Consider the following 25,662-nt stretch of genomic DNA (forward strand, 5'->3'; position numbering starts at 1 on the left):
ATTCTACCCGCATCTAACCTACCCCGTCCCGTCAGAATCTTATATGTTTCTATGATTTCCCCTCTCATCCATCTAAACTCCAATGTATAAATGCTCAGTTGATCCAGTATCAACTCATATGTCAGTCCAGCCATCCCTGGAATCAGTCTGGTGAACCTTCGCTGCAGTCCCTCAATAGCAAGAACGTCCTTCCTCAGATTAGGAGACCGAAACTGAACACAATATTCCAGGTGAGGCCTCACCAAGATCATGACGATGACACTTACAGAACAGGTAGTGAGCACCAAACTCAAGGGCTGAGGTCAGACGGTGGCTGAGGGACCCGAGAGAGGGACTGAGTGGAGAGCAGCAGTGGAACGGGGGATTGGGGGGGTGGATGAGTTGGTTTGTACAGAAATATTGATAATTTCAGACTAATGTTCGGTTTAAATGTTTTTTATTCAACATATCTTCTAGCATATTGGCTCAGATAGCTGTACCATTACACACTGGTGATTCGTTAACATCAAAGGCTATAATCACACTTAACTTCAATCAACTTAATCTTTAACTGTCACCAAGGTGATGCCCACCATTGATGTATGACCTGCACACCCAGCAGTGTGTCAGCCTTGTAAATAACACCATCGTTCTTTCAGGCAAAGCAATCATTGATGAGCTCCTGACATAAGGCTCTTGCAGCTATCATGCCACCATGGGCCTTTTCATTCAGTCTACTTGGGGGCAGGGGCATGGCTTCAGCTTCAGCTTCAGCCCGATTGTCTGGGTTGATATCTGCCTCCTCGTCCTACTCTTCCTCTCTCTGGTGAGGTGGACTGTCAGACTCATCAGGTAATACTTACCCCTCTTGATAGCCAAGTTGTGCAGCATGGAGATATCCACCACGAACTGAGCTACCTGCTCAGGGTTATATTTGAGCTCGCTTCCTGAGTGGTCCACACATCTAAAGCGATGCTTCAGCACACCAATTTTTTTCTCCACGATATTGCGAGTTGCTCTGTGGCTCTCATTGTATCGTCTCTCGGCCTCGGTGTGGGTTTCATGCAGGTGTGTCATCAGCCAGGTGACGATGCCATATAATTTGTCACCAAGCATCCAGCATTGACCTTGTGGCTCATTGTTAAGCAAGTCAGATACAGTGCTGTCACAAAGGATGTGAACATCATGGATCTGCCCGGAAAGTGAGCATTCACTGCCAGTATTTGCTGGTAGTCGACAACCAGTTGGACATTCAGGGAGTGGAATCCCTTGCGGTTCCTGAAAACCTCAGCATCCTGAAAACATGCCCGCATCGTGATGTGCGTACAGTCTATTGCTCCCTGCACCTAGGGAAAGATTGCATTTCTTGAGAATCCTATAGCCCTCTCACTCTGTGCCTCCCTGGTCAAAGGAAAGCTGATCTAGTCCCTCCTGCATGCGTACAGGGCTTCAGTAACCTGTCTAATGCAGCGATGTGGCATGCTGAGAAGGTCCTCAAATGTCGCCAGTTGTGGGCTGAAAAGAACCCGAGGCATAGAACGACAGTGCCGCGGTGACTTTTACCTCGATGGACAGTGCAGTACTGATGGTGCTGGCAGGCTGCAGATCTGCTCTTATCAACTGGCGTACCTCGGTGATAACCTCTTTGTGGAAGCACAGTCCCAGAAGGCAGGTAGTGTCAGGCAAGTCGAGGGAAGAATGCTTCTCCTTGTACTTGCGGGGGGTGTAACATCTGGTCCTCCTCATCTGTCTGTCACTTCCTACATTGGGCACATAATGCAGTGGAGTATTCCTTCGGCTGCATGTATTTGATCACCAAGAGAGGGTGAGAAAGCACAGGTCCCATTGCAATAGCTCTCTGTTGTCCACCGATTTGTCACATACAAGGAATGTCCCAATGAAGACACCACTTCAATTCCAATCGGGCAGATTATGGTCAAGATGTTTATTGTAGATGTTCACATCATCTCCAACGACCTGCAGAATACATCTGAACTCCACCGAGGGTGAAGCATAGCAGCCCTTTAAAGGACACGACATGTGATCTAGAACATGGTATCCATAACGCTGTGATTAGTTCTGGTTAGTTCCACTTTTTGTGGGTGTTTTTTGGTCAAGCGATATTGTTCGCGATGTGTGTGCGAGGTGGTGAAATTGATGCTGGGTGATCTCATGGCCGCTAGTTTCAGTAAATATGCTCTTTACGACAAAATAAGTGGGAGGGCAGTATTATTGAATCTCGACGTTAAATCCGTGTGGAAAGTAACGCTGGGCGATATTATGGGCATTGAATTCACACATTCTGCTGATTCCACCCAAAAACTGGGCTGGCGTTGATCTTTTTTCTCGGCGTTAAGCACATGGGGAAAGTAACGCTCGACGATACGTTCCCGAAAAATGCCCGCCAGTTTCCATTTTGTGCCAAAAGGGGCTTTATCTGGGCGCTATACATAATTTCAGCGGTAAAATGGACGTTCTACGGGCGTTAAGCATGCAAACAAATTGTAGGTTCTAGCCTTTGGGCTTTATTTAGTGGACTTGATGGACTCCAATACAATAACAGGTTTCCATATAGTTACGACCCAGAGAACTGGGTGTGTGGGTGGTGTGCAGTGATGGGATTGGTCGCCTCCTAAGAATGAGATTAATTAGTTGTGTAAATTTACAGCAACAGAACGAGGCCATTCAGCCCATCAAGCCCTTCCGTCATTTGATGAAGGTGGAGATGATGGCTGTTCTGTATCTTAACTCTATTTAAATGACTTTGATCCATATTCCTTGATAAACATCAGAAAATAGGATCAGGAGTAGGCCATTCAGCATCATGAGTCTGTTCTGCCATTCAATTAAATCATGACTGAGCTATACCTTAACTCCACTTACCCGTCTTACTTCAGTACCCCTTATTATTGTTACCTAACAAAATTCTATTAAACTCAGCTGTGAGATATTCAATTGACAAAGCCTTAACAGCTTTTTCGTTGAGAGTTGCAGAGTTCCACTACCCTGTGTACGAAGAAATGCTTCCTGACATCACCTCTGAATGGCCCGCTCTCATTTTCAGGTAATGCCCTCTTGTTCTGGACTCCCTCGCTTGAAGAAAATGTTTCCCTCTGTCGACTCTCTCATATCCTTTAAACATCTTAAACACCATAATTAGATCATGTCTTAATCTTGTACATTTGAGAGAATACAAGCTTAATCTATACAACCAGTACTCATAATTTTAGCATTTGAGGTATCTTGCTGCACACAAATTAGCTGCTGTATTTCCTACATTACTACAGTGACTATTCTCTAAAGTGTTTAATATGCGCTTTGGAACATCCTGATGTCATGAAAGGTGCGATAGAAATACAAGTTGTATTTTAATTACTCCAACTCTGATGGTAGCATTTCAGTGTTGTTCATAATAACCTTACAGTTGTGGGCATGAGGACTGTTCAACTCTGCGGTTAGGTGTTGGAAGCTCCTGGGCAACTCAGCTAATTACACCAATCTGTCAAGCAGACAGATCCTCCGTATCTTGGCTGCCGAGATACGGAGGATCTGTCTGCTTGACAGATTGCAAAAGCCGGCTTTCAGCACGACTTTTGTGATGCCTTCTCAGATCCGTATACACTCCATACGTACTCGGGGAATTCGAGATTTGTAGGCCAATGTGTTAATAATCAGAGGCAGTGGATTGTGTGGGCAGAGAAAAATAAATTTCACAGGCATCATGCTGAGTGAACAGAACGATCTAATATAGATTTAAAAGGTGCATCTAGGTTCATCCAGGAGCTGCTTGTAGAGCAGCGAAACATAAAAAGTGATCATACCGAATGCAAAAGAAACATTAGTTGGAAGATAAGCTAGGATTCCAAGGGACATTGTACGTGCAATGATCCTTTACACAGAACAAGTTGAATGTAATTGTGTAGATTTTGAAGACAAAGTAGAAATAGAACAGAATGGCCCACCACAGAGAGCCAGACCACCACCTGTGGCCCCAATGGGACAAAGGAGGCACTGCCCACCAACACAGGGACGGAGGGGGGAGCTCCTGGTCCCTTAGATTACCAATTTGTAATTCCATAAAGTATGGAAGATTTGAGAAAGATGGTTACTAACATAAAGATGATTAGAAGTCACGGAAGACCCTCAATGTCCTTTCCGAGAGGTAGAACAGATAGCTGTTTTGAGTAACCTGAATAATGAAGAAAAGGAACGATTATTGCTTTACACCCTAAGTCCTGGTATTTTGGCAGGTCTTCGCCCAGAATGTAAAAGGGCAGGGGCGTGTATGAAAGCTTGAAGGCACGAGTAGCTCAAGTAATCAGATTAAAGCCATGGTGGAGGTGCAGCAGGGCCCCAGCGAGCCCTCAGTTGCTTTTGCTGACTGACTGTGACCAATGTACAGGGATGTCATGGGTGGGGTCGTAAGGGGAGAGGATCTGAATGTGCAGACATGTAACCATTGGCTCCGTGCTAGTAATCTGTCATATTTACAAGTAGCTTTGTCCCATTTTGATCCAGAGGATGAGGGTGAAGGTAACTCAGAGCCCAGAGTTTTGAGGAAAATGACACTGCGTTTCAAGACGTGTCACGTGGATGTGGAAAGGTTCAAGGAAGTGTGAATAATTTGAATTGTGTACCTAGAATTGAATGATATTTTAAGTTAGAAACGCGGATGCTGATTTATGATTTAGATTATGATTTAGGGAGTTATGAAATGAAAAGTAGACGCTTTGTTCTGAAGTGAGTTGCTATGAATTTGTTTAGAAAAATCGAATCGCAACAAAGTAGTGTCTTTTCAATTTGTTTGCAGAAAGAAGAAATGGAAAGTTTCTGTCTTCACGTGATGTCCCCTGAAAATTAAATTGGAGTTATTGAGGTTAATTAACCTATGAAAACCTGACTTTCATTGTGGCCAAGGTGACATTCTGGTTATTTCAAAGTGTGAATGTTTCTACTTCCGGACATGAGATCTTCACATTGAGGGAAAAAAAGGAAGACCTCCTATTTTGATGATGATTTTTGTGAGGAAAATATAAAAGATGGCATTAGGTTGTCTGGAGAAGTTTTTCTTAAATTTCCATGAAATTATGTAATCACATCAGGCAATGTTTGCTCCAACTTTTTATAAACCTAGAAAGAAGTTTATTCTTTCAGCTGTCAGATATTTTCTTAATTCAGCAAGGGACCACTTTTGAATTGATGCATGAAATTATAAATATATTGGACATTATTAAATGTAAGTTTGTTCATTTTAAGTAAATATTGGCCCAATGGGGCAGAAACAATTTGATGATTTGGCAAATTAACCCCTTGGGCTCTTAAGAAAAGTCACAATTGATTTTTTTGTTTCTTTTGTTTTAAGCAGGTGACCATCAGGAAGAAGGGGTGGAGTTGGAAACCGGGGCAGGACATCCGGAACAAAAACAAATTGGGAGTGAGTAGAGGAGATGTGATGGTGCCCCATTTGAGGGAAGATGAAAGGGATTACTGCAAAACCTGTTTGGTGTGCACCGCTAACAATTACCCACACAAAAGAAAGGCTCCCCTGGGACATACCCATCGACCAGAGCGACTATGGCAATGCGTGCAGGTAGATTTTGCCGGACCTCTGCCCACCTTCAAGGAGGGCAATAAATACTGTTTGGTTTGAGTGGACAATTTCACAAAATTGTTTCCCACTTTATCTGACAAACAAGCCATGGAATTTCTGGGGACCAGTCCCTGAAGGCCCTTTGGGAAAATTAAGAAACATGTCCTAATTAAGATATGTCTAAGAGTGGGTACTCGGGACCACAGTGCTGCCTGAGATGGGCTTCGCTACCTCCCTCCACATGGTGTAGAAGACTTGCGGCGAGGGCCTCCTGCCAATTGTTGGGTAGAGCACCAGCGTGCGTTTCTCGACAGTGAACACCAGCTTTTGTGGGAGCAGCTAATAATTTAAATTGGATCGCCCACCGCTGCCGGTCGGGTCCGTGCTGACAGACACATCTGGGGCAAAGGTGCCTGGGAGCGGGATGACAGCGGGTTCCCAACCTGTTCTCAAACATAACAACGTTCCGATCTGACTTACCACTGATCACACCGCAACCGCCCTGGAAAATGCTGGCCTTAGTCTTTCTTTTAATTCATTGTCATTACTTTGATAATGAAGATTCAAGCTGGGAATCCTGCTCACCAATTCTTCAGTCAGGGTTGAGTGAGCTCCAGGCCAGTTATTAATGGATTAGCTTTAATATGACACATTATTATAATTGATATGTTCAATGATGTTTTGCGATCCCAGTAACGAGCCGGGATGGGATTAATGGGATGGAATCTGAAGCAGAATCAGTTTGAGTTCAGGAAAGTGGTCAGCTCTCACTGTTAGGTAACTAACTGGACAAACAGAACAAAAGGGGTAAGTGACCATATTCTTCAACTCCTCTCTGACTTTGCCCTGGGTCACTACGGAAATGCAAGTGTTGCTGCAGGAACTGAGGAGTTGTAGTATTGACCCGATGTGGTCAATGATATATGGAAAGCGTTTTTTGCCTAAGGTCAAAATGAAATGAGTTAACATTATTCATACGTGGATGGTGTACACAGCTTGTGTCATCCACAGCAGTATGAAGCTTGCAGATATACTGAAGAGCAGTATGATAGAGTTCCTGCGATTCTCCATCTCTGTATCCTTATGATGCTCCTGATCACCGTTCCCCCGCAGTCTCCTGCGGGCTCTACTCGCCAATAAAATATATCTGACAGTCAGGCCATTGAGGAGCAGAATCAGAACGAACGGGAGCAGTGGGGTTGTCACTCGATGTAAGAAGTCAAATGCTTTCCACAGGGGTGAGGTATAGTAGCTGAACTTCACCATGCAGAACCACGGCGTGCTAAAGAAATACACAGCTTCATATCGAAAATACCAAGGGATGTTCTTCAAAGAGCTCAGCACACATATTGTTGTGATTGCCACCACCGCAGTTCTCCCAGTGCAATATTTAGTTTTCAGCTTCTGGCAACAAATGGCCACAAATCGATCACAGGTGAAAGCGACTGTGAACCAGACAGAACAGTCTGTGGCTGCATGAGTGAAGCAGTCAATGAGACCGCACAGGGTAATGTTGTTAGTGTAGGGGTCCGTGGAATAAAGGGGGATAATCTGCTTCAGTATCACGTCAGTGAGAATAACACTTAGATCAGCTGACGCCATCGCCAACAGGTAACAGGTGATACATCCGGACAGACCACACCTTCATCGGGACAAGATCAGGATCACCAGCAGGTTAACGGTGAGAAATCACAACAAAAAGGATCAGATAATACTCATCAGACTGGCAACACAGATTGGACATGATTTTGAGTGAGATTTCTAGTGTTCATACTGCATTCTGCAAATAGAGATTGATCTCCAGACCTGGAGAGTGCTATTAAATGGAGACTGGTCAATGGAACTGGACAGTGTTTTCAAGTGGAGGGTGATCTCTGGACATGAACAGTGCTACCAATTGGAGACTGATACCAGACTGGGGCATTGCTGTCATATGGTGAAAGATCTATCGACTTGGGCAGTGCTCTCAAATGTAGCCTGATCTGGGGAACTGGACAGTGCTATCAAATGGAGTCTAAGGCACGGACCTGGACATTCCTATCAAACAATGAGTAATGTCCAGACCTCGACTGTGCTATCACACCGAGACTGCTCTCTGAACATAGGCAGTGCTATCAATTCGAGATCTGTGCATTCCTATCACTCAACAACGAATGTCCATACCTGGCTAGTGACATCACATAGCGAATCATCTTTGTATTGGGCATTGCTTTCAAATGTAGATTGATCTAGGAAACTGGACAGGGCTAGCAAATGCAAACTTACATCTGCACCTAATCTGAGCAAATAAATTGTGTTTTATGCAAGATATGGACAGCCCTACGAACCGGAGATTGACCTCTGTTCCTGGACACTGTTATCAGAAATAGAGTGATCTACGGAATTGACAACTGCTATCAAATTGCAATGGAGCTCTGGAGCTGAGAAGTGCTAACTATTAGAGACTGATACCCAGATAGCAATGTTGTCAAATTGTGAACCATCGTTGGACTTGGGCTGTGCTTTAAATGCAAACTGATCTGTAGAACTGGAGAGTGCTAAGGAATGGAATCTGATCTCCTGAGGCAAGCAGTCTGATTTATACAGTGCTATCACATGGAGACAGGTCTAAATGCTGAGGCACTACTATGGATTACATTTTTAGACCTGGTTAGTGTTAACCATTGCAGAATGATCTACGGACCACGTTAGTGCTAACAATTGGAGACTGATTGAGGGACCTGGTCAGTGCTAACAGTTGGAGGATGAACTAAGGATCTGATTAGTGCTAACAAATGGAAAATGAGCGATGGACCTGGTGAGCGCAACAATGGGAGAATGATCTCTGGACCAAGTTAGTGCTGACAATTGGAGAATGATCTTTAGACCTGAATAGTGCTAACAATTGGAGTTTGATCTTCGTTTCTTAGGCAGTCCCTCGGAGTCGAGGATGACTTGCTCCCACACTAATATGAGTTCTCAACTGATACTGAGTCCAATACGGGACCTATAGTGGGACGGGTAGGTGGGGTGCTTGGTTGTCGTGAGCTCTTTCCGCTGCATGCGTTGGCTTCTGCATGCTCCCAGCGATTGGGCCAGGGATTCTGTGGTGTTGGTTGTGATGCTTTGAGGGTGTCCTTGAATCGTTTCCCCTGCCCACCGGGGATCGCTTGCCGCGTCGGAGCTCTGAGTTGAGCGCTTGTTTTGGGAGTCTAGTATGGGCATGTGGGCAATATGGCCCGTCCATCGGAGTTCATCAAGTTAGGTCAGTGCTTCGATGCTGGTGATATTGGCCTGAGTGAGAACACTGACGTTGGTGCACCTATCCTGCCAATGGTTTAGCAGGATTTGGTGGAGGTAATGCTGGTGGTACTTCTCCACTGATTTAAGGAGTCTGTTGTACACAATCCATGCCTCTGAAGCATATAGAAGAGCAGATATCACTACTGCTCTGTAGACCATGAGCTTGGTGATGGGTTTGAGATTGACGGAGGGCTATACTGACACACTGAAGGCAGTTTTGGACTTCGTCATCGATGCCTGCCCTTATTGACAGTCGGCTCCCGAGGTAAGAAATTGTTCCACGTTGTCCAAGGTCTCGTCATGGATCTTGATAAGTGGGGTGCAGTAGTGAGTGGCGGGGGCAGTTTGGTAGAGAGCCTTTGTCTTACAGATGTTTAGTGTAATGCCCATACTTCAGTGAAGGTGTTGACGATGGTTTGGATTTTTACCACAGAGTGGGCGCAAAGGCAAGCACCGTCTGCATACTGCAATTCAGTGACAGAGGATGGGACAGAGGTTGAACGATTTCCAGTTTATTCTGTAGACTAGCTCCACTCCAGCCGGAAGCTTATTGAGGGTGAGCTGGACCATTGCAGCAAGGAAGATCGAGAGGAGCATTGGAGCAATGAAACAGCCTTACTTGACTGTGTATTGGGTCTCTGGTGGATACATTGGTCATGATCTTGACTAGCATGTCATCGTTAAGCAGGTGGAGGATCGTGATGAACATTTGAGGGCAGCCAAATTTAAGGTGGACACTTCATAATTCCTCCCAGTTGACAGACTCGAAGGCCTTTGCGAGGTCAAAGAAGGCCATGTGCAGAGGCTGGGGCTGTTCACTTCATATCTCTTGAAATTGAAACGCGGTGAACATAATGTCCATTGTGCCCCTCACTGGGCGGAATCCGCATAGCGACTCTGGGTAGTAGTCTTCAGCCACTGGGAAAAGGTGATTGAGGAGGATTCTTGCAATGACTTTCACTGTGGCAGACAGCAGGGAAACTCCTCTGTAATTATTGCAATCAGAGTTGTCATCGGTTTTGAAGGTAGTCATGAATACAGCGTCTCTGAAATCACCTGGCATGCTCTCCACTTTCCAAATAAGAGAAATGAGTTCATGGATTCGCACCAATAGTATTTCTCTGCCATGCTTTAGTGCCTCGTCGGAGATTCCATCTGTTCCTGAGGCCTTGTTGTTCTTCAGTTGTCGTGTTGCCTTTTCATCCTCATGCAGGGCTGAAGTTGTGCTGAGGTGGTGGGGGGTAGCATGCTGTGGGATGGAGTCGAGGACACTTGCATCAAACACAGAGTCTCGATTCAGGAAATCTTCAAACTGCTCCTTCGAGCGGGCAGTGATTGCCTCTCTGTCCTTGATGAGTACCTCTCAGTTCTTGGCCCTCAGTGCTTTGGTGCTTGGGCCATAGGCGGTCTTGATTGCGCTAAAAAATCCATGCACACCATGATTGTCGGCTAGTTGCTGAATCTCCTGCGCTTTTTCCACCCACCATCTGTTCTTTAGGTCGCGTGTTTTAAGTTGGACCTTGAACTTCAGACGTCTACAGAGCTACTTCCTTGCTATCGAATTGCGTTGCTGTTTCCAGTTCAAAATGCCTTGCGCTTGTCATTTATCAGCGCCTGGATCCCTGTTCAAGGCTGGAGTAAATTCCTCTTTGGTCTTTGGAGAGACGTGAGTCCGGGGTCAGCGAGAGGCTGACAAGAGGCTGTGAGAGGAGTCGAGAGGTATGTCGGAGAGACGTGAGTCCGGGGTCGGCGAGAGGCCGACAAGAGGCTGTGAGAGGAGTCGAGAGGTGAGTTGGCGAGAGGCCTACAATATGCCACGAGAGTCGTCGGGAGGTGAGTCGGAGAGACGTGAGTCCGGGGCCAGCGAGAGGCCGACAAGAGGCTGCGAGAGGCGTCGAGTGGTGCGTTGGAGATACGTGAGTCCGGGGCCAGCGAGAGGCCTACAAGAGGCCGCGAGAGGCGTCGGGAGGTGAGTCGGAGAGACGTGAGTCTGGGGTCAGCGAGAGGCCGACAAGAGGCTGTGAGAGGAGTCGAGAGGTGAGTTGGCGAGAGGCCTACAATATGCCACGAGAGTCGTCGGGAGGTGAGTCGGAGATACGTGAGTCCGGGGCCAGCGAGAGGCCGACAAGAGGCTGCGAGAGGCGTCGAGTGGTGCGTTGGAGATACGTGAGTCCGGGGCCAGCGAGAGGCTGACAAGAGGCTGTGAGAGGAGTCGAGAGGTGAGTCGGAGAGACGTGAGTTCGGGGCCAGCGAGAGGCCGACAAGAGGCCGCGAGAGGCGTCGGGAGGTGAGTCGGAGAGACGTGAGTTCGGGGCCAGCGAGAGGCCAAAAGAGGCCACGAGGGGCGTCGGGAGGTGAGTCGGAGAGACGTGAGTCCGGGGTCGGCGAGAGGCCGACAAGAGGCTGCGAGAGGCGTCGAGTGGTGCGTTGGAGATACGTGAGTCCGGGGCCAGCGAGAGGCCTACAAGAGGCCGCGAGAGGCGTCGGGAGGTGAGTCGGAGAGACGTGAGTCCGGGGTCGGCGAGAGGCCGACAAGAGGCCGCGAGGGGCGTCGGGAGGTCAGTCGGAGAGACGTGAGTCCGGGGTCGGCGAGAGGCCGACAAGAGGCTGCGAGAGGCGTCGAGTGGTGCGTTGGAGATACGTGAGTCCGGGGCCAGCGAGAGGCCTACAATATGCCACGAGAGTCGTCGGGAGGTGAGTCGGAGAGACGTGAGTCCGGGGTCGGCGAGAGGCCTACAAGGGACCGTGAGAGGCGTCGGGGGGTGCGTCAGAGAGACGTGAGTCCGGGGTCGGTGAGAGGCCTACAAGAGGCTGCGAGAGGCGTCGAGTGGTGCGTTGGAGATACGTGAGTCCGGGGTCGGTGAGAGGCCTACAAGAGGCCGCGAGGGGCGTCGGGAGGTGAGTCGGAGAGACGTGAGTCCGGGGTCGGCGAGAGGTCTACAGGAGGCCACGAGAGGAGTCGGGAGGTGAGTCGGAGAGACGTGAGTCCGGGGTCGGCGAGAGGCCTACAAGAGGCCGCGAGGGGCATCGGGAGGTGAGTCGGAGAGACGTGAGTCCGGGGTCGGCGAGAGGCCTACAGGAGGCCACGAGAGGAGTCGGGAGGTGAGTCGGAGAGACGTGAGTCCGGGGTCGGCGAGAGGCCTACAAGAGGCCGCGAGGGGCATCGGGAGGTGAGCCGGAGAGACGTGAGTCCGGGGTCGGTGAGAGGCCGACAAGTGGCCAGCCGGTGCAGCTACAGGGAGAGGTCAAAAAAGAAGTAGAAAGAAATAGAAAGATGACATCACAGCCAAGGGGGTAAGTGATTGGCTGCTGATTGGTGAATCGCTTTTCTTTTTTCTTTATCAGTAAGTAACCTTTAGCATTGTTGTTGCCAATTTAAGTTAATCCGAGGGTTAAATCAATGCAGGAGACCTCGGACACGTGTTTGCTCCTCCTGTACTATGTGGGAAATCAGGGACGCCTCATGTGTCCCTGATGACTACGTGTGCGGGAAGTGTATCCGCCTCTAGCTCCTGATGGACCATGTTGGGGAATTGGAGCTGATGGTGGATTCACTCTGGAGCATCCATGATGCTGAGAATGACGTGAATAGCACGTTTCATGAGTTGGTCCACAGCCAGATAGGGAATGGATGACCAACAGGAAGAGCAGTGAAAGGAATGTAGTGCAGGGATCCCCTGCAGTCATCCCCCTGCAAAACAGATACATCGCTTTGAGTACTGTTGAGGGGGATGACTCATCAGGGGAGGGCAGCAGCAGCCAAGTTCATGGCACCGTGGCTGGCTCTGCTGCACAGGAAGGCAGATAAAAGAGTGGGAGAGTGATAGTGATAGGGGATTCAATTGCAAGGGGAATAGATAAGCATTTATGCAGTCGCAACCGAGACTCCAGCATGGTATGTTGCCGCCCTGGTGCAAGGGTCAAGGATGTCTCAGAGCGGGTGCAGGACATTCTGAAAAGGGAGGGTGAACAGCCAATTGTCGTAGTGCATATAGGTACAAATGATATAGGTAAAAAACGGGATGAGGTCCTACGAGACAAATTTAAGGAGCTAGGAGCTAAATTAAAAAGTAGGGCCTCAAAAGTAGTAATCTCGGGATTGCTACCTGTGCCACGTGTTAGTCAGAGTAGGAATCGCAGGATAGCTCAGATGAATACGTGGCTTGAGCAGTAGTGCAGCAGGGAGGGATTCAAATTTCTGCGGCATTGGAAACGCTTCTGGGGGAGGTGGGAGCAGTACAAACCAGACGGTCTGCACCTAGGCAGCACTGGAACCAATGTCCTATGGGGAGTGTTTGCTAGTGCTGTTGGGGAGGAATTAAACTAATATGGCAGGGGGATGGGAACCAATGCAGGGAGACAGAGGGAAACAAAATGGAGACAGAAGCAAAAGACAGAAAGGAGATGAGTAAAACTGGAGGGCAGTGAAACCCAAGGCAAAAAACAAAAAGGGCCACTTTTCAGCCAAATTCTAAAGGGTCAAAGTATTTTAAAAAGGCAAGCCTGAATGCTCTGTGCCTCAATGCGAGGAGTATTCGGAATAAGGTGGATGAATTAACTGTGCAGATAGCAGTTAATGGATACGATGTGGTTGGCATCACGGAGACATGGCTCCAGGGTGACCAAGGCTGGGAACTCAACATCCAAGTGTATTCAACATTTAATAAGGATAGACAGAAAGGAAAAGCAGGTGGGGTGGCGTTGCTGGTTAAAGAGGAAGTTAAAGCAATTGTAAGGAAAGACATTAGCTTGGATGATGTGGAATCGGTATGGGTGGAGGTACGGAATACCAAAGGGAAGAAAACGCGAGTGGGAGTTGTGTACAGACCTCCAAACAGTAGTAGTGATGTTGGGGAGAGCATCAAACAGGAAATTAGTGGTGCATGCAATAAAGGTGCAGCAGTTATCATGGGTGACTTTAATATGCACATAGATTGGGCTAACCAAACTGGAAACAAAACGGTGGAGGAGGATTTCCTGGAGTGCATAAGGGATGGTTTTCTAAAGCAATATGTCGAGAAACCAACTCAGGGGGAGGCCATCTTAGACTGGGTGTTGTTTAATGAGAGAGGATTAATTAGAAATCTCATTGTGCGAGGCCCCTTGGGGAAGACTGACCATAATATGGTGGAATTCTACATTAGGATGGAGAATGAAACGGTTAATTCAGAGACCATTGCCCAGAACTTAAAGAAGGGTAACTTTGAAGGTATGAGGCATGAATTGGCTAGGATAGATTGATGAATGATACTTAAGGGGTTCACAGTGGATGGGCAATGGCAGACATTTAGAGACCGCATGGATGAACTACAACAATTGTACATCCCTGTCTGGCGTAAAAAATAAAAAAGGGAAGGTGGCTCAACCGTGGCTATCAAGGGAAATCAGGGCTAGTATTAAAGCCAAGGAAGTGGCATACAAATTGGCCAGAAATAGCAGCGAACCGGGGGACTGGGAGAAATTTAGATCTCAGTAGAGGAGGACAAAGGGTTTGATTAGGGCAGGGAAAATAGAGTACGAGAGGAAGCTTGCAGGGAACATTAAAATGGACTGCAAAAGCATCTATAGATATGTAAAGAGAAAAAGGTTACTAAAGACAAACGTAAGTCCCCTGCAGTCAGAATCAGGGGAAATCATAACGTGGAACAAAGAAATGGCAGACCAATTGAACAAGTACTTTGGTTCGGTATTCACTAAGGAGGACTCAAACAAGCTTCCGGATATAAAAGGGGTCAGAAGGTCTCGGAAGAAGGAGGAACTGAGGGAAATCCTTATTAGTCGTGAAATTGTTTTGAGGGAATTGATCGGATTGAAGGCAGATAAATCTCCAGGGCCTGATGGTCGGCATCCCAGAGTACTTATGGAGGTGGCCTTGGAAATAGCGGATGCATTGATAGTCATTTTCCAACATTCCATATACTCTGGATCAGTTCCTATGGAGTGGAGGGTAGCCAATGTAACCCTACTTTTAAAAAAAGGAGGGAGAGAGAATACAGGGAAATATAGACCGGTCAGCCTGACATCGGTAGTGGATAAAATGATGGAATTAATTATTAAGGATATCATAGCAGCGCATTTGGAAAGAAGTGACATGATAGGTCCAAGTCAGCATGGATTTGTGAAAGGGAAATCATGCTTGACAAATGTTCTGGAATTTTTTGAGGATGTTTCCAGTAGAGTGGATGAGGGAGAACCAGTTGATGTGGTGTATTTGGGCTTTCAGAAGGCTTTCGACAAGGTCCCACACAAGAGATTAATGTGCAAAGTAAAGCACATGGGATTGGGGGTAGTGTGCTGAAATGGATTGAGAACTGGTTGTCAGACAGGAAGCAAAGAGTAGGAATAAATGGGAACTTTTCAGAATGGCAGGCAGTGACTAGTGGGGCACTGCAAGGTTGTGTGCTGGGGTCCCAGTTGTTTACATTGTACTTTAATGATTTAGACGAGGGGATTAAATGTAGTATCTCAAAATTTGCGGATGACACTAAGTTGGGTGGCAGTGTGAGCTGCAAGGACGATGCTATGAGGCTGCATAGGTTAGGTGAGTGGGCAAATGCATGTCAGATGAAGTATAATGTGGATAAATGTGAGGTTATCCACTTTGGTGGTAAAAACAGAGACAGACTATTATCTGAATGGTGACAGATTAGGAAAAGGGGAGGTGCAACGAGACCTGGTGAATGCTACGTCAGTCATTGAAGGTTGGCATGCAGGTACAGCAGGCGGTTAAGAAAGCAAATGGCATGTTGGCCTTCATAGTGAGGGGATTTGAGTACAGGCGCAGGGAGGTGTTACTGCAGTTGTACAGGGCCTTGGTGAGGCCACACCTGGAGTATTGTGTACAGTTTTGGTCTCCTAATTGAGGAACGATATTCTTGCTGTTGAGGGAGTGCAGCGAAGTTTCACCAGACTGATTCCTGGGATGGCGGGACTGACATATCTGTAAAGACTGGATCAACTGGACTTGTATTCACTGGAGTTCAGAAGAATGAGAGGGGATCTCATAGAAATGTTTAAAATTCTGACGGGTTTAGCCATGTTAGATGAAGGAAGAATGTTCCCAATGTTGGGGAAGTACAGAACCAGGGGACACAGTCTAAGGATAAGGGGTAAGCCATTTAGGACCGAGATGAGGAGAAACTTCTTCACCCAGAGAGTGGTGAACCTGTGGAATTCTCTACCACAGAAAGTTGTTGAGGCCAATTCACTAAATATATTTAAAAAGGAGTTAGATATAGTCCTTACTACTCGGGGGATCAAGGGCTATGGCGAGAAAGCAGGAATGGGGTACTGAAGTTGCATGTTCAGCCATGAACTCATTGAATGGCGATGCAGGATCGAAGGGCCGAATGACCCACTCCTGCACCTATTTTCTATGTTTCTTTCTTTCTATGTCTGTAGCTTCCAGTGTGGGACGTGCGCACTGGTTCCATGCTATGGTGAACCGAAGGACCATGAGGCGTTCGCTTATTCCTCAAGGAGAGTCTCTGACATCCCCAATTAGCTATTTTTTATGGTGAAGCCTACCCGATGGAAGTGGCGTTCTTCTTCTGGTTTCCCTTGCTGAAGGCGACGATGTGTATGTCGAATCATCTGAGTTCCTGGGCAATGAAACAGTACGGCGTTCCGGACTTTCGCTGTTGGCGTTGTCCATGAGGGTCCTGACGTTCCAGGACTAAATTTTAAAGGATGGAAATTGCTTGTGCGTGACTTCTTTTAACGTTGCATGGCAGTTGCACACCAGCTTCCACACGGGCTCAACAGAGCATGGTCTTGGTACAATGGCAAAGGAATCCAACACGATTGGAGGCCAGGCTCCATTGCATTGGCCTGGTACACACAGACCATCACACATATTCCTATTGTCCTCCTTCCTCCTTCCCAGGGGAATGATCTGTGCACATGTTTAGTCATAACAATTCGATAATGATCTAAGGCACTGGTTAGAATGATACATAGACCAGGCTAGTGTTAACTCACAGAGATTAATCTATAGACCTGTTTATTACTAATAACTGGAGAATGATCTATTGACCTGGTTAGGTTTAACTTTTGTAGAATGAGCTATGGACCCGCATAACATTATCAATTTCAGAATGACTTTTGGTCTGGTTAGTGTTAACAATTGGAGAAAGATCTATGTACCCGGTTCATTCTAACAATTGGTGACTGTTCTATGGACCTGGTTAGTGCTAACAATTGAAGAACGATCTATAGGCTTGCTTTGAGCTAATAATTGGAGAAAGATCCACAGACATGGTTAGTTCTAACAATTGAAGAATGATCTGTGGAACTGGTAAGTGTGATCAGTCGCGGAATGAATTATGCACCTGAACAATTGTAGAACAAAATTTAGACCTGATTAGTGGTAACAATTGGAGCATCATCTGTAGCCCAATTGGATACTGATTTATAAAGCTTGTTCAAGCTAAATATTGGAGACTGATCTGTAGAACTGGTCAGAGTTAACAATTGGATAAAGTTCTGTAGAAGTGGTTAATGCTAACAATTAGAGAAGAGGCTATAGACCTCGTTAGTGCTAACATTTGGAGCATGCTCTAGATACCTCGTTAGCGCTAATCATTGGAGCATGATCTTTCAACCTGGTTAGTTCGAACAATTGGAGAATGTTTTAGATATCTCATTGGAGGTAACAACTGGAGCATGATCTATTGACCTGGTTATGATAACAATTGGAGAATAAGCTGTGGATTTAGTGATAATAATTTCAGAAAGATTTATGAACCTGGTTTGGGCTGGCAATGGGAGAATGAACTTTAGAACTGGTTAGTGGAAAAAAAAATTGAATGTATTACGGACCTCGTTAGTTTTAACAATTGAAGAACGGTCTGTCGACCTTGTCAATGTTAACAATTGGACAATAATCTATGAACCTGGTTATTGTTAACAATTGGGGAATGATCTATAAACTTGGTTCGAGCAAAATATTGGAGAATGATCTGTAGAACTGGTTAGAGTTAAGCATTGGAGAAAGTTCCATAGAAGTGGTTAATGCTAACAGTTGAAGAATGGTCGAAAGACCTCGTTAGTTTTAATAGTTATAGAATAATCTAGACCTGGTTCGAGCTAACGATTGAAGAATGAGCTGCAGACCTGATTAGCGGTAACAATTGGAGATCATTCTATAGATGTGGTTCATACAAACAAATGGGGAATGCTCTATAGACATTTTTATTGCTAACTAATAGAGAATGATCTTTTGCGCTGGTTAATTCTAACAAATGGAAAATTATCTATGTACCTGCTTCGTGCTAACAATTGGATATTGATCTATAGACTGAGTTAGTGCTAACAATTAGAGCATTGTCTATAGACCTGTTTTGAGCTAAGTATTGCAGAATGATCTGTAGACCTGGTTACAGTTAACAGTTTGAGAAAGTTATACAGAAGTGGGTAATACTATCAATTGGAGAATGGTCTATGTACCTGGTTAGAGTTAACAATTAGGGAAAGATCTGTGGAACAGGTAAGTGCGAACAATTGTAGAATGATGTACGGACCAGGTTAGTGTGAACAATTGGAGAATGATGTATGGACCTGGTTAGTGCTAACAATTGGAGAATAATGTATGAACCTGGTTATTGCTAACAATTGGAGACTGATCTAATAATTGGACAATTATCTATGCAGCTGGTTAATTTTAACAATTGGAGGAAGCTCTCTGATCCTGGTTCATGCTAACAGTTGTAGCATGATCTATGGAACTGGTTATTGTGAACAATTGCAGAATCGTCTATAAACCTGCTTAATGCTAACAATTGTAGAGCGATCTTCAGGTCTGGTTCGTGCTAACAAATGGAGAATGATCTGTGGAGCCTGTAAGTGCTAACAAATTTAGAATATTCTATGGCCCTGGTTAGTGCTAAAATTGGTGAATTATCTATGCAGCTGGTTAGAGCAAAAAATTGACAATTTTATATATAGACCTGGTTAGTGTGAACAACTGGAGAAAGTTCTATAGATTTGGTTAGTGCTAACAATTACAGAATTATGTATGGATCTGATTAGCCTTAACAATTAGAGAATGATCTAGAGACTTGGTTAGTGTTAATAGTTGGAGAAGGAATTATAGGCTTGTTCGTGGAAATAATTACAGAATAATCAGAGACGCGCAAGAGGGAAGACTTGAGGAATGCTGACACCTTGGGGGTCCCTGAGGCTGAAGGAGATTACAGGGATAGGGATGGGCTTTCAGTGGCCTGGGACCTAAGCTCTCGAACTACCTCCCTAAACTTCTCTACCTCTCTATCCTCCTTCAAGACGCTCCTTAAACCTACCTCTTTGACAAAGTTTTTGTTCATCTTCCGTAATTTCTTATCTGGCTTGGTGTCAAATTAATTTTTTTATCTTGTAACACTCCTGTGAAGTGCCTTGGGACATTTTACTATGTTAAAGGTGCTTTATAAATACAAGTTGTTGTTTATATATAGAATCACAGATACCCAGGAGTGAGTTACAGGATGGAATCTAATCGAGGGGTTCAGTTGGTTTAAATATAGAATAACATATTGTTCCAGGAGAACTATCTCAAATGCATTCCAGGAACTCGTCATTTAGAGTATCTTTGACAATTTGATTGGCCCTGTCTATATGAAGATGGAACTCCCCATGATTACGGGATTATCTTTGTTACAAGCTGCTGTTATGTATTGATTAATACTCTGTCTAACAGTGTAGCTATTGTTCGGGGGCCTATAAACTATAAACCTGTGGAAGGATGTGATCGGGGTCCGGGGAGGCGTGAGGTCGGGGCCAGGGGCCCAGGGGCAGCACGGGCCCAGGGGCAGCACGGGCCAGCCCACACTGCGATATGTGTGCGCACTAGGTCCATGCAGCAGAGCAGGTCTCCAGTTGTTGTGGTTAATCCTTGCCACTGGATCAAGACCTCGGTCTGTCAAGCCCATGTAGTAGCTGGTGTGCAACGGCCACCGCACGTTAAAAAAATCCACGCACAGGTATCTTCCACCCTTGAGGATATAGTTCGGGTTCTTCTTTCGAAACACCTGTGAAATCATCCTTATTTTGGTGTGGAAGCAAGTCAGCCTCGTTTTGAGGGACTGCCTCAGATGATGAATTACAGAATGATCAAAAATCCTTTTTCGAGCTAACTATTGGAGAATGATCTACAGACCTGGTTAGTGCTAACAATTTGATAATGATCTCTAGATCTGGTTTGTGCAGCAATTGGAAAATGATCTATTGACCTGTTAATGCTAACATTGGAGATTGATCTCAGGACCTGGATAATTGTATCCATAGGAGAATGATCTATAAACCTGTTTACTGTTAAGCATTGGAGAAGATTCTGTGGACCTGGGTAGTGATAACAATTTAATGATTTAAAAACATTGTTTGTGTGAACAATTGGGGAAAGATGTATACACCGAGTTTGTGTTAACATTTGGAGAACAAACTATAGATCTGGTAAGTGTTAACCATTGTAGAATATTCTGTGGACCTGGGTAGTGCAAAGAATTGAAACATGATCTATGGATCTGGTTCGAGCTGACAATTTGAAAATAATCGATGTAACTGGTCAGCTCTGAAAATTGCAGAATGATCTATAGCCTTGGTTGGTGCAGCAATTGGAAAATGATCTATAGAACTGTTAATGCTAACATTGGAGATTACTTTTAAGCATTGGAGAATATTCTGTGGACCTGATTAGTGATAACAACATTGAGCTAAAATCATTGTTTGTGCGAACAAGTGGAGAAAGATGTATAGACTTACTATGTGCTAACAATTGGTGAAACATCTTTTGACATGGTTAGTGCTAACAATTTGAGGATGTTAAATACCTCGTTTGTGTTAACATTTGGAGAACAAACTACAGACCTGGTTAGTGTTAAGCATATGATCTAAAAACCTGGTTAGTGCTAAAAGTTGGAGAACTAAGTATTTACCTGGTGTTAACAATTGGAGAATGATAAAGGACCTGTTTACCATGAGCAATTGGAGGATTATCTATACACATGGTTAGCTTTACCAATTGGAGCATGATCTAAATACCTGCTTAGTGGTAACAATTGGTAAATGGTTAATGGACCTGGTTAGTGCAAACAATTAGAGAATGATCGATAGACCAGGTTTAGGCTAATTATTGGAGAATGGTCTGTAGATCTGGTTAGATTTATCATTTGGAGAATGTTCTATATCACTGGATAATGCCAACAATTTGATAATGGTCTATAGATCTGGTCAGTGCTAACAGTTGGAAATTGATCTATGGACCTGGTTAGTGCTTACAATTGAAGAAAGTTGTATCAACCGGGTTAGTGCTAACAATTGGAGAATGATCCATTGACGTGGTAAGTGTTATCAATTGGCACTTGCTCTATAGACCTGGTTAGTAAAAACAATTGAAAAATGATCCATAGACCTGGTAAGAGCTAACACTTGGAGAATGCTCTATGTTCCTCGTTAGTGTTAACAATTGGAGAACGCTATATAGACCTGGTTCGTGATAACTATTTGAGAATGATCTGTAGACCAGGTTAGGGCTAGCAATTAGAGAATGATCTTTCGACCTGGTTTGAGCTAATTTTTGTAGAATAATCTAGAGACCTGGTTAGATTTATCATTTGGAGAAGGTTCTATATCACTGGATAATGCCAACAATTTGATGATGGTCTATAGATATGGTTAATGCTAACAGTTGGAGATTGATCTATGGATCTAGTTAGTGCTTACATGTGAAGACAGTTGTATCGACCGGCTTAGTGCTAATAATTGGAGAATGATCCATAGATGCCATATAGACCTGCTTCGCAATACCTATTGGACAATGATCTATAGATGTGTTTAATGCTAACAAGTGTAGAACAAACCTTATACCAGGTTGCTGCTAACATTTGGAGAATGGTCTGTGGACCTGGATGGAATTCATATTTGGAGAATGTTTTATAGACCTGGTTCGTGCTAACAATTTGAGAATAATTTAAGCAGCAGCTTAGAGTTAATAATTGGAGAATGATCTTTCGCCCTGGCAGGTGCCAGTAATTGGAGATTATTTTGTGGACCCAGTTAATGCCAGCAGTTGGAGAATGATCCATGGACCTGTTTATTGTTAATAGTGGCGGATTAATCTATGGATCTGGTTAGTGTAAACAATTGGAGAATAATCGATACCGTGGTTAGTGATAACAATTGGAGAATGCTTTATAGAACTGGTTCGTGCTTACAATTGCAGGATGATCTATAAATATGGTCAGTGCTAACAATTGGAGAATGATATATAGACCTGGTTTGTGTTAATAATTGGTGAATATTATATGGACCTTGTTAGTGCTAACATTCGGAGAATGTTCCACATAACTGGTTAGTGCTAGTAATTGGAGAATGATCTATGGGACTGGTCAGTGAAAGATGTAAGGACCTAGTGATAACAATTGGAGGTTGAACTACAAACCTCGTTAAAGCAAACAAATTGAGAGCTATTTGCAGATGTGGTTCTTGTTGACAATTGGAGAATGATCTACAGAACCTGGTTAGTGTAAATACTTGTAGAATAACATATGGATATGGTTCGTGCAAGCAATTGGAGAATTATATATGGACCCAGTCAATGTTAACAATTGGAGAATGATCTATGGACCAGGTTAGCGATATCAAATGGTGTTTGATCTTCAGACTTGTACAGTGGCTATAAAATGGAGACTTATTCAAGGACATGGACATGGGCATTACATTAAAATTGAGTCATATTTAGTGATAAACAAAATAGCGAATTATTACAAAACAGACATCTGTCTCCTGGAAACAGTGAGTGAATACGGAGTTAAATGAAGGGTGGGGCTGAATCGAGATCAACAATAAATCATCTTGTCGAATCTGAGGCCATGGATGAGATATTAAATAAAACTTTGCCTCTTGTTCCCTATTGAAGGGAATGCTGCTAATGTGACAGTAAAGGAGGAGATGGTAGAGACATTGGATAGGATATAAATCGATAAAGAGGAGGTACTTATGTTGGATATTGCTCCACATAGATAACTCACCCAATTCGGATGGGGTGTAACTAGTTTGCTGAGGAAAGTAAAGGTAGAAATTGCGGAGGACTATGCCACAATCTACCAATCCTATTGGATTTGGGACAGGTGCCAGAGGACTGGGGAGTTGCAAATGTTACACCAATGTTTAATAAAGGGGAGGGGGATAAACCCAGCATCTATTGGTCAGTCAGACTAACGTCGTTGGTGGGGATACATCTAGACACCATATTCTGCGAGAAAATTCATTCTCACTTGTAAGGACATGCATCAAGAAATTACTGTCAAAACACAGATTTGTTTAAGGCAAATCTTTTCTGACTAATTTGATTGAGCTCTTCAATTAAATAACGGAGAGATTTGATGAAGGTAATGCAAGGATTGTTGTTTATATCAACCTTTGAACGATATTTGATAAAGTGACACATAATAGACTTTTTACCTAAATTGAAGCCCATGATGTTAAGGGGCAATGGCAGCGTGGATATAACATTGAATAAGGTCAGAAAGCAGAGCGTAGTAGTGAGCGGTTGTTTTTCAGATTGGAGGGAAGTACACAGTGGTGTCCCACTGGAGTCGATATTAGGACCACTGCTCTTTTTGATATGCGTTAATGCCCGGGACTTGGGAGTAGGGAGTATAATTTCAAAGTTTGCAGATGACACAGCACTTGGAAATGTAGTAACAGTGAGAGGATAGCAACAGACTTCAGGCAGACACAGAGAGACTGGTGAAATGGGCACATACATGTCAGGAAATATTTAATGCAAAGCAATGCGAAAAGTTACATTTTGTTAAGCAGGATTAGGAGAAACAATATAAAATATATGGTACAATTTTAAAGGGGTGCAGGAACAGGGGATCTGCGGGTGTTTGAACACAAATCTTTTAAGGTGTTGTTGAGACTGTTGAAAAGGTATTTACGATTGTGTGCTTTAGAAATAGAGGCATGGAGCGATAAAGATATGGTAACACTTTATAAATCACTGGTTAGGGCCCAGCTCCAGCATTTGTCCAATTTTGGGTACCTTACCTGGGAGTGCAGATGAGATTTAAAAGAATGGTGCCAGGGATAAGGGACGTCAGATATGTGGAGATGCTGGAGAGTATTATTCTCATAAGAGAATGTTAACGGGAGAAGTAATAGAGGTGCTCAAAATTATGCTTGGTTTTGATATAGATAGGGAGAAAATGTTTCCACTGTCAGGAGCGTCGGTAAACAGAGGACATAGATTGAAGATAATTAGCAACAAATAAAAACTAGTGGTACAAGGGAACCTGAATTCTATATTCAACACCTGTTTACAGAAACCCTGGGACCCATTGCGGTAGATTACTGTGGTGGAACTACAGTTAAGTGACTGTCACATCAAACTTTACACTCTGGACACACAAAGTGAATCCCACATATATCTACCAGAGATCCGTCAGTGAAGCTTTGGTTTTTCCTGAAAGTCGTCTCTATCTCAATAACTATTTGGGTCCCGACATTTTAATCTCCATCAGACACAGATCGGGACAAAAATGTTAAAGTTACAGTGATTCTACAGACCTGTCACTTCATGAAGCCCCGCCGTTGGTTTAAGCTGTTTCCACATAGATTGAGTTGGGGCACATTCAGTTCACAGTAAGATTCCCACCGGGGATCCAATGGTCTGACAGTAACATTGCAAATAACTTTTAGAAAGCAGCGCCCAACCGGAATGGGCGATATAAGCAAATAAAATGCAGTCTCTGAGATCTGAGCATCACTGTGAAATCTGTTGTTCATCAACTCCAGGGACACAGTGGATTGTGAGTTGCACAGTGCGATAGAATAGGAGCAGGGATTTACACACTGCCCAAATCAACAATATCCCAGCTCAACAGAGAGACTGGTTAACCTGACATCGGTAGTGGGGAAAATGTTGGAATCAATCATTAAGAATGAAATAGCAGCGCATTTGGAAAGCAGCGACAGGATCAGACCAAGTCAGCATGGATTCATGAAAGGGAAATCATGCTTGACAAATATTTTTGAAGATGTAACAAGCAGAGTGGACAAGGGAGAACCAGTAGATGTGGTGTATTTGGACTTTCGAAAGACTTTTGACAAGGTCCCGCACAAGAGATTGGTGTGCAAAATCAAAGCACATGGTATTGGGGTAATGTACTGATGTGGATAGAGAACTGGTTGGCAGACAGGAAGCAGAGAGTCGGGATAAACGGGTCCTTTTCAGAATGGCAGGCAGTGACTCGCGGACTGCTGCAAGGCTCACTGCTGGGACCCCAGCTCTATACAATATACATTAACGATTTAGATAAAGGAATTGAGTGTAATATCTCCAAGTTTGTGGAAGACACCAAACTGGGTGGTGGTGTGAGCTATGAGGAGGACATTAAGAGGCTGCAGGGTGACTTGGACAGGTTAGGTGAGTGGGCAAATGCATGGCAGATGCAGTATAATATGGATAAATGTGAGGTTGTCCATTTTGGGGGCAATAACATGAAGATAGAATATTATCTGAATGGTGGCAGATTAGGAAAAGCGGAGGTGTAACGGGACCTGGATGTCATGGTTCATCAGTCACTGAAAGGCAGATGGTATGTTGGCCTTCATAACTAGGGGATTGGAGAATAGGAGCAGGGAGGTCTTACTGCAGTTGGACAGGGCCTCAGTGAGGCCTCACCTGGAATATTGTGTTCACTTTTGGTCTCCTAATCTGAGGAGGGACGTTTTTGCTATTGAGGGAGTGTAGAGAAGGTTCACCAGACTGATTCCAGGGATGACCGGACTGTCATATGAGGAGAGACTGGATC

The sequence above is a fragment of the Pristiophorus japonicus genome, chromosome 13, assembly GCF_044704955.1.
Source record: "Pristiophorus japonicus isolate sPriJap1 chromosome 13, sPriJap1.hap1, whole genome shotgun sequence".
In the NCBI taxonomy this organism is placed as follows: Eukaryota; Metazoa; Chordata; class Chondrichthyes; family Pristiophoridae; genus Pristiophorus; species Pristiophorus japonicus.